At 36.9% G+C, this 8,428-nt stretch overlaps 1 pseudogene; it reads left to right on the top strand.

Moving 5' to 3' along the window:
- Positions 1-3,200: 3,200 nt before the first annotated feature.
- Positions 3,201-3,695, top strand: LOC106026241 (large ribosomal subunit protein uL11-like; annotated as a pseudogene).
- Positions 3,696-8,428: the final 4,733 nt, after the last annotated feature.

Raw genomic sequence — 8,428 nt, 5'->3', positions numbered from 1 at the left:
ACTGAAGAAATTCATGTCCACAAAACCAACCATAGAGACAAAGAAGCAATTTGCCCACCCACTTAGTAAGCACCTCCCTCCAGCATGAGCGAAGAGGAGAACCAGTCAGTGGCCCCCAAAATCTGGTCACAGCCATTCTGCACAAAGAAGCAATTCACCTGCTCTCTTGGTAAGTGCCTTCCTCCAGCGTGAGCCAGGAGGAGAACCAGTCAGCAGCTCCTGAAATCTGGAAGCCAGGTGGCTGCACAAAGAAGCAATTTGCCTGCCCTCTTGGTAAGAATCTCTTTCTGGCACAAGCCAGGAGGAGACTCAGCCAGCAGCTCCCGTGAGCCTACCAGCACGCAGGCTGGGAACCAAACATGCCCAGCCACCACCACCCACTTAGCAACTGGAGACAGAGGTCTGAGCATCTCTTGGGAGGATGACTGTATGCAATAAGGCAAATATGGAGGATCTCCTTCTGTCTTCTGTTTGAAAGCAAATGTTGTTTTCATTGTTTTGTTTCATTATGATTAATTGTTTTACATTATTCTCTTTTGATTGGTTTTATAATGTTCTGCCTTTGGTTTGATTTTTGCTATAAATAATTGGCTAGACAACTATTATGACAATAACAAGATATACTATGGTACCTATTACTGTAATCTTGGCAACCTGCTCTGAAGTTCTGTATTGATTTCACTCCATTGTCTTGATTGGCTTTGTTCTGTCTTGTTCTGATGTATTTCTACTATTTTCAAAATTTAAAAGAAATACTGATAAAAAGAGTATAGAAAGACATACTAGAGATAGAAATGACTACAATTTCCAGAACAGCAACAGAAAGAAACACCAGACAGGGCAAGCAATTAAAGAAGGGAGAAAAGCAGAAAACTAACAGCAGGAAAATAGCATGCCATAACATATCAGTTATATCCATAAATATAGATGGCCTCCATTCACCTATTAAAAGAAATAAATTGACAGAATAGATCAAAAACACAATCTTTCAACAGGCTGTATAAAAGAAACATATCTGACTGAAAAGGGGACTCATAGATTAAAAGTCAAAGGGTAGAAAACAATATTCTATGCAACGGAATCCCAGAAAAATCAGGGATACATATTCTATTTGTAGACAATGCAAACTTCAAACTAAGAATGATCAAGAGAAGTAAAGAATGTCACCACATACTTGTAAAGGGAATAATTTAAAAATTAAAGCTAACAATTTCAAACATATATGCACCAAATACAAGAGCACCCAAGTATATAAGACAAATACTAATAGGTATGAAAAACCAATCGGCAACTACACAATTGTAATAGGGTGCTTAATACCCATTGTCACAAAGATATAGATCAAATAGACAAAAAATCTGCAAAGAAATAACAGAACTGAATCAAACCTGTGAGCAAATGGACTGAGTAGATGTTTACAAAGTGTTCCACCCAACTGGATCTGCATAAACATTTTTCTCAGCTGGCCGAAGAACATTCTCCAAAATAGACAATATATTACCCCATAAAACATTCTTAAGCAAATGTAAACTGAAATTGGAAGTTAATCACAAAAGAAATGTATGCAAAATCTGCACAAATACATGGAAATTAAATAACAACCTCCTGAATAATCAATGGGTTACAGATGAAATTAAAGAAGAAATTAAGCAATGCTTACAATTCAATGAAAATGCAGATACAACACACTGAAACCTGTGGGATGCAAAGAAAGTGGTCCTAAAAGGGAAATACATAGCAATAAACTGTTATATCAAGAAATCAGAATGAGCACAAATAAACAACCCAATGCTACATCTCAAGCTTCTAGAAAAAGAGCAACTCAAACTCAAAGTTCAAAGGGAAGAAACTATAAAAATCAGTTTGCAGTCTCTCCGTTTGAATGTCTACTTTGTATTCTTTGATACTGTGATTTGAGCAACTATTTCCAAGATGATATTATGTAATCTATTAACAGGTGATTTCTTACTGTAATGTTTTTTTTTGTAGTTCTGTATTATGTGTAACCTTACACTGCTTTGTTTTGTTTTGTGTTTTTCTCTTTTTCCTCTTAAATAAAAAAAATCAGGGCAGAAATTAATGCAATTGAGACTTTAAAAAATACACAGAACTAATGATTCAAAGAGCTGTTTTTTAGAAAATACACACAATAGATAATTCTCTAACTAACATTATCAAGAAAAAGAAGGAAAAAACTCAAAGTCATATAATGAGGCCCAGAAAGAAAAAAATTCCTACAGATCCCACTGAAATTCAAAAGATCAGAAATACCTACTTTGAAAATTTCTACTCATGAAGGGTGGAAAACAAAGAAGAAATGGACAGATTTCTAGAAACATATGAACTACTTAAGCTCAGCCAAGAAGATATAACAACTTTGAATAATCCAATATCAGCTATTGAAATTGGAAATGTGATTAAAAACTTCCCAACAAAGAAAAGCCCAGATCCTGATGGATTCAGTGAAGAATTCAAGAAACTTAGAGAAGATTTAATGCCAATAATCCCCAATCTCTTCAATAAAATTGAAAGGGAAGCAATCCTCCCTAATTCATTCCTGGAGGCAAGTATCATTCTGATACCAAAAGCAGAGAATGACCCAACCAAAAAGGAGAACTATAGGCCAATCTCACTAATGAATATTGATGCTAAGATTCTCAATAAAATACTGGCTAACAGAATCCAACAAATCATCAAGAAAACTGTACAGCATGAATAAGTGGGATTTATCCCAGGAATGCAGGGATGGTTTAACATACACAAATCAATAAATGTACTACATCACATGAACAGAGCCTAAAACAAAAATCACATGATCATCTCAATACATGCAGAAAAAGCTTTTGATAAAGTCCAACACTTGTTGATGATAAAACCTCTACAGAAATTTGGAATAGATGATATCTACCTCAATATGAAAAAGTCCATCTATGACAAACCAAAATCACAATGAATCCTACAGAAATCTAGATCATCAATACCTACATTGAGAACCTGTATTCTAATAAAATGGAAAACTCAGGAAAAAAGGATAGATACTTTCATATATAGAAATTACCAAAGCTAAACCAAGAAAATATAAAAAATTTCAACTTTTGGCTAGCAGTAGGCTAAGCTGCAACTTTCTTGAGTCAACCTGTATCTGGCTTTTTCTGACACCAGCTACTTCCAACATACTGCCTACAGTTCAACACAGTGAGATCAAAGTCATGTACTTGAAGTGCTCTGTGGTGAAGTCAGTGTCCACATCTGCTCTGGCCTCAAGACTGGCCTCTTAGGTCTGTGCCCAAAAATAGTGGGAGATGACATTACAGAGGCAGCAAATGATTGGTAGGTTTGAGGGTTATGGTGAAATTGAATATTCAGAACACAAAGGCCCAGATTGAGGTAGTGCCTTCTGCCCCTGCCCTGATCATCAGAGTCCCCAAATATCTGACAAGAAACAGAAAAATATTAAACACAAGAGAAATATCACTTTTGACAAGACTCAACAATGCCAACAGATGTGGCACTGGTCTTTAGCCAGAGAACTTTCTGGAACTAATACAGAGGTCCTGAGGACCACCCAGCCTGTGAGCTGCCATGTGGGTAGCAAATACCCCCATAAAATTATAGAGGACATCAACAATGGTGCTGTGGAGTGTCCAGCTAACAAACATAAGGAAATATTTCAAGAAAAAGATGATCTGAGGTAAAAAGAAGATATAGGAATTCTAAATAACCAAAAGTAAGTAAGTGAAATTGATAAATAAAGAAAACCCAGGTCCCAAAGGATTCACTGCTGAATTCTACAAAAAATTTAGGGAAGATTTAATGCCACTATTCCTCAAAAGCTTTAATGAAATTGAAAAGGAAACAACACTCCCAAATTCTTTTCTGGATCCAAGTATTAATTACCCTGATACTCAAATCAGAGAAGAATTCTCAAAGAGAATGACAGGAGAATCTCCTTAATGAACACAGATGCAAAAGTCTTCAATAAGATACTAGTGAACAGAATGCAGCAAATCATCAAGAAGATTTTAAGCCATGACCAAGGATACATCCCAGAGATACATAGGTGGTTCAAGACATGCAAATCAATAAATCTTACATACTTATTATCAGAAACAAGGACAGAAACCATATGATCATCTCAATAGATTCAGAAAAGCATTTTACAAAGTCTAACATGCACTCATGATAAATAAAAACACTACAGAATTTGGAATAGAAGGCCTTTATCTCAACCTGTTAAAAAACCATCTATGATGAATCACCAACCAACATAATAATAAAACATCAAGAACTAGAAGCTTTAATTTGAAAGTCAGGAACAAGGTGGGAAACTGAGAACCAGGACTCCGAGTAGCAGCCAGGACTACACCACTGCACCAGAGGAGATCGTAAAAGGCTCTGGAGTTCCAAAGCCAAACAGTGCACAGATTTCTGACCATTCCATGCTGTGCCAAGAGCGCACGCTGTGCACCATTCTGTGCTGTGCCGGGAGTGCGGGAAAGGTGGGCAGCTTGGTGTGCGGTGGACCTGGGATGAAGACCTGTGCCGGACTCTGGTGAGTACTGGGAACCCCGCGGCTGCTGGGGTTGGCCAGAGAACATCTTGGAACTGGACAGTGCCCGCCCCACTGGTCATCAATATGACCCCATGGGGTCATCAATAACACAGAGTCTGGTGGCAGACATTTTAGTGTTGGGCAGAAACTACAGCTCAGTGACATCACCGGGTCCCCCTGTAGGGAGGGCTGGTGGAAGACATCTTGAAATTGGGCAGAGTCTGATTACGTGCTGGCTTCAGCTCCATACAGAGAACTAGTGGGAGACATCTTGGATTTGGGCAGGTCTGCTGTTCTGGTGCTCCTGTCACAGAGAGGTCTGGAAGAGAACAGCTGGGATTTGGGCAGAACCCTGTGCCATAGTGACATTAGTCAGCTGCTTATGGTACAAAGAGAACTGGCAGGAACTACTGGGGCTAAACCAAGCCTCTGCTTGAGGCCCAATAAGCAGATACAAAATAGTCACAACTCAGTGACATCCAGAAAGTACAGCCTAATTTACGGATTAACTGGCACAGAGGCTGGAGACTAGCCTGTACCGCCCCTGCATCCCAGCCTACCCCAGATAACAGCAAATTGGGGAGGACAGCAAAAACTCAAGTCAGCACGTTTCTGAAAGGCCCTAAGCAATTCAGAGAGGGCCAGAGAACCCCAGGACAGTCTGAAAGAAACCAGAAACATGACAAGAGATAAAAATTTTTAAAAATCCCCAGCTGCCCAACATGAGAAAATAAGTCCAGGAAAAGTAAACACTGAAGAGAACAAGCACAGTAACCATCCATTGCTTGACACAGCCTCAGCCGAAATTAAAAAGTACCTACATGATCTCATAGAGGAATTTAAAGCTGTACTCCTGATCCAAGTGAGGCAAGATATAAAGAGATTAATTAAAGAAATGACAAGCCCCGCCCAAGAGAACACAGATGGAAGAACTGAGGAAATCAGAAAAGAAAGAGAAACTTCTGAAGAAGAATTTAAACATAACTTAGAATACATGAAACAGATCCAAAGAGAATACCAGGAAACTAAAAACTCCATTGAACACTGGCAAAATGCCTTGACAGAAACTAAACACAGCCTTCTGAATTTGAAGAGAGATTTATGGCATATGATCGTGAAAGAAAAAGCCTCTTAAAAATAACAAGGAACCAGAAAGAAGCAATTCAAAAACTGGAAGATGACACAAAGATACATAACTTAAGAATAAAGAATGTGAGTGAGGAAGCAGGAGCAACCAAAAATGAAATACAAAAAATATTCACAGATATATTAAAGCAAAATTTCCCATGTATAGAAAAAAGAAATGCTATCCAGATAAAAGAGGCATACAGAACACCAGCTACCTACAACCAAAACAGATCTAAGCCTAGACATATAATAAAGATTCCAGAAATCCACCAAAAGAACAGAATATTAAAAGCAGCCAGAGAAAAGATGCAGATTACCTACAATGGGAAAACTATCAAAATAACAGCAGACTTATCAGCACAAACTCTTAAGTCAAGAAGGAAGTGGGGAGAAATATTCCAAGTCCTGGAAGAAAAAAATATGCAACCAAAGTTCATATATCCATCAAAACTCTCTCTCAAAATTAATGAAGAAATAAGATACTTTCAAGACAAGGAGGAACTTTGGGAGTTCATGGCCACCAATCCAACCCTACAGAGAGTGCTGAAGGACATTACAGAGAAAGAGAGGAAGAGATACCAGGATTCCAGCAAGAGTGGCAGAGAGGCCTCAGTGAACGGGGCAGACAATGGAATGAGGGAATAATGTGGACAAATTATAGCAGAAAAGTGGAGTAGCAGACATGAGGCAGAGACGGTAAGCTATAGTCTTTAGTATAGACAGCTCTGAAACTATATTTTAAAAAAGGCAGAGGTCATTGTTAATGGTGTATAATGATTTAAAAGACACAGTAGTCCTATTGCCATATTTAGTTTGAATTTAATTTGTTCTGGTCTGTCCACTGATGTCAGATTTGAGGGCACAGACATCTTGACCGAAAAGTAGCAGGTTATACCATGGTAACTATCCTTACTTTCCTATTAACTTAAACTGAAATCCTGTATTACTTACATTGTCTTACTATGACTGATCTTAATTGAATCTGAATCATAAGACTATGGGTTGGCCTTGGCTGATTTTATTTGAAATTGATGTGCTTGTTAGTAGCAACCCTAAAAGTAGAGGCAACTACTCTGAGGATGACAAGATGTAAAGGATATCCATATGGGTATTAATTAGTAACAGCTCTCAAATCCTACAATGCTGTCAAAGTTAAGTTTTTATAAAAATAGGTGATACTATGTTTAACTATAATAAGCCAGTGTTGTGGACAAATCTATTGAAAATAACAAGAGAAAACATAGTAGCTACAGAAGATCATTTATATTGTGGTTTTATATGTCTTATCCATTGCATGTTTTTCTAGGAAATTGTTTTGCTGTCTTGCTATGACTTGGTTTTCCCTATAATACAGAGAGGATAGATATATATGTAGAAATTCACACGAGTTATTTTTTTTAATTATTTACGGGAACAGATTATATAATGCAAGATGTAAGGAACAGATACTCTGAGGAAGAGACGCTGAGAAACCCGAGGCTTATTTTGTAGCATTATAATATAAATTCTAGCAATCTATTGTTCACTGATTAGAATGACATTGCACTGGTTTCTTGAGTTCAATTTCAGCATATGTAGAGATGGGGACAGCTATCACAAAGAAAATGAGAGATGCAATGGTAGTTACTATTGTCTTCCCTAATTTGGAACTCGAGGACCTAAAAAGCCTTCATCATCCTGTAATGATTTGATTAGTTCTATAATATGCAATAAGTATATAAAGTGGGTGAAGATAGGGACAACTATTTGTAAGAAATTAGAGACAGTTAGATAGGTAAAGAAGATCTCCAGGGCACTTGCTTTGAAGTCTGTATTTCTTTAAATTGTTTTTTTTTAAATGTTCTGTTCTGTTTTGATATGTTTAATCTTACACTCTTTGAGATGTAAAACAAATGTGTAGGACTGATAACCATATTACTGAGCTTTTGTTCGATCATAGAGCAGAATGGTTTGCAGTGTCACTTTTTGAATGTCATTCTAAATACTTTAATTCTATAACCTGAACAGCTATTTCTAAGATGACAATGTGTAACTTATCAACCATCAATTTCTTTTTTTTTAATTTTATTTAAGAGGAAAAAGAGAAAAACACAAAACAAAACAAAGCAGTGTAAGGTTACACATAATACAGAACTACAAAAAAAACATAACAGTAAGAAATCACCTGTTAATAGATTACATATTATCATCTTGGAAATAGTTGCTCAAATCACAGTATCAAAGAATACAAAGTAGACATTCAAACAGAGAGACTGCAAACAGCTGTGTTCAATGATCCAAAAACATTAATATAGTCAGCTATTTAACACCCCTAAACACACTTGCTGTTATATCCATTAGAGCTCTTTTTTTTTCCTCCCTCTCTTTTTTACAACAAAATTTACACATTTTGGATTCTATTACTCCTTAGTTCTTATTACTTTTTGGGGGGGAGAGAATAAAGTCAAATATGGCAAATCAAAGCTGTCAGTCAAAACCAAGGATAGACATAGCACATGATGTAGAACAGAGTACAAGGTTATTAACAATGGTTATCAATGTTGTCTCTTGTTTCCTTAAAAAGAATTGTCTATCTCATTAGATATTATAAAGTTGGACAAAACAGTAGAGAACGAGACCAATAAAACTTAGGCATTGTAAACATTACAGGACTTCCAAAGGAGACAATAGTCAAACCAGAATGGGCATCTTAGTGAATCTTATTGCCTTCAAAGTAGTTGCCTATACCCTCAAACCTGATACTATCAC

The sequence above is a fragment of the Cavia porcellus genome, unplaced genomic scaffold (assembly GCF_034190915.1).
Source record: "Cavia porcellus strain 051 isolate PalLab524CR breed Dunkin Hartley unplaced genomic scaffold, mCavPor4.1 scaffold_27, whole genome shotgun sequence".
NCBI classification, from domain to species: domain Eukaryota; kingdom Metazoa; phylum Chordata; class Mammalia; order Rodentia; family Caviidae; genus Cavia; species Cavia porcellus.
The sequence above is the reverse complement of the archived record's forward strand: the minus strand, read 5'-3'. Positions and strand labels throughout refer to the sequence as shown.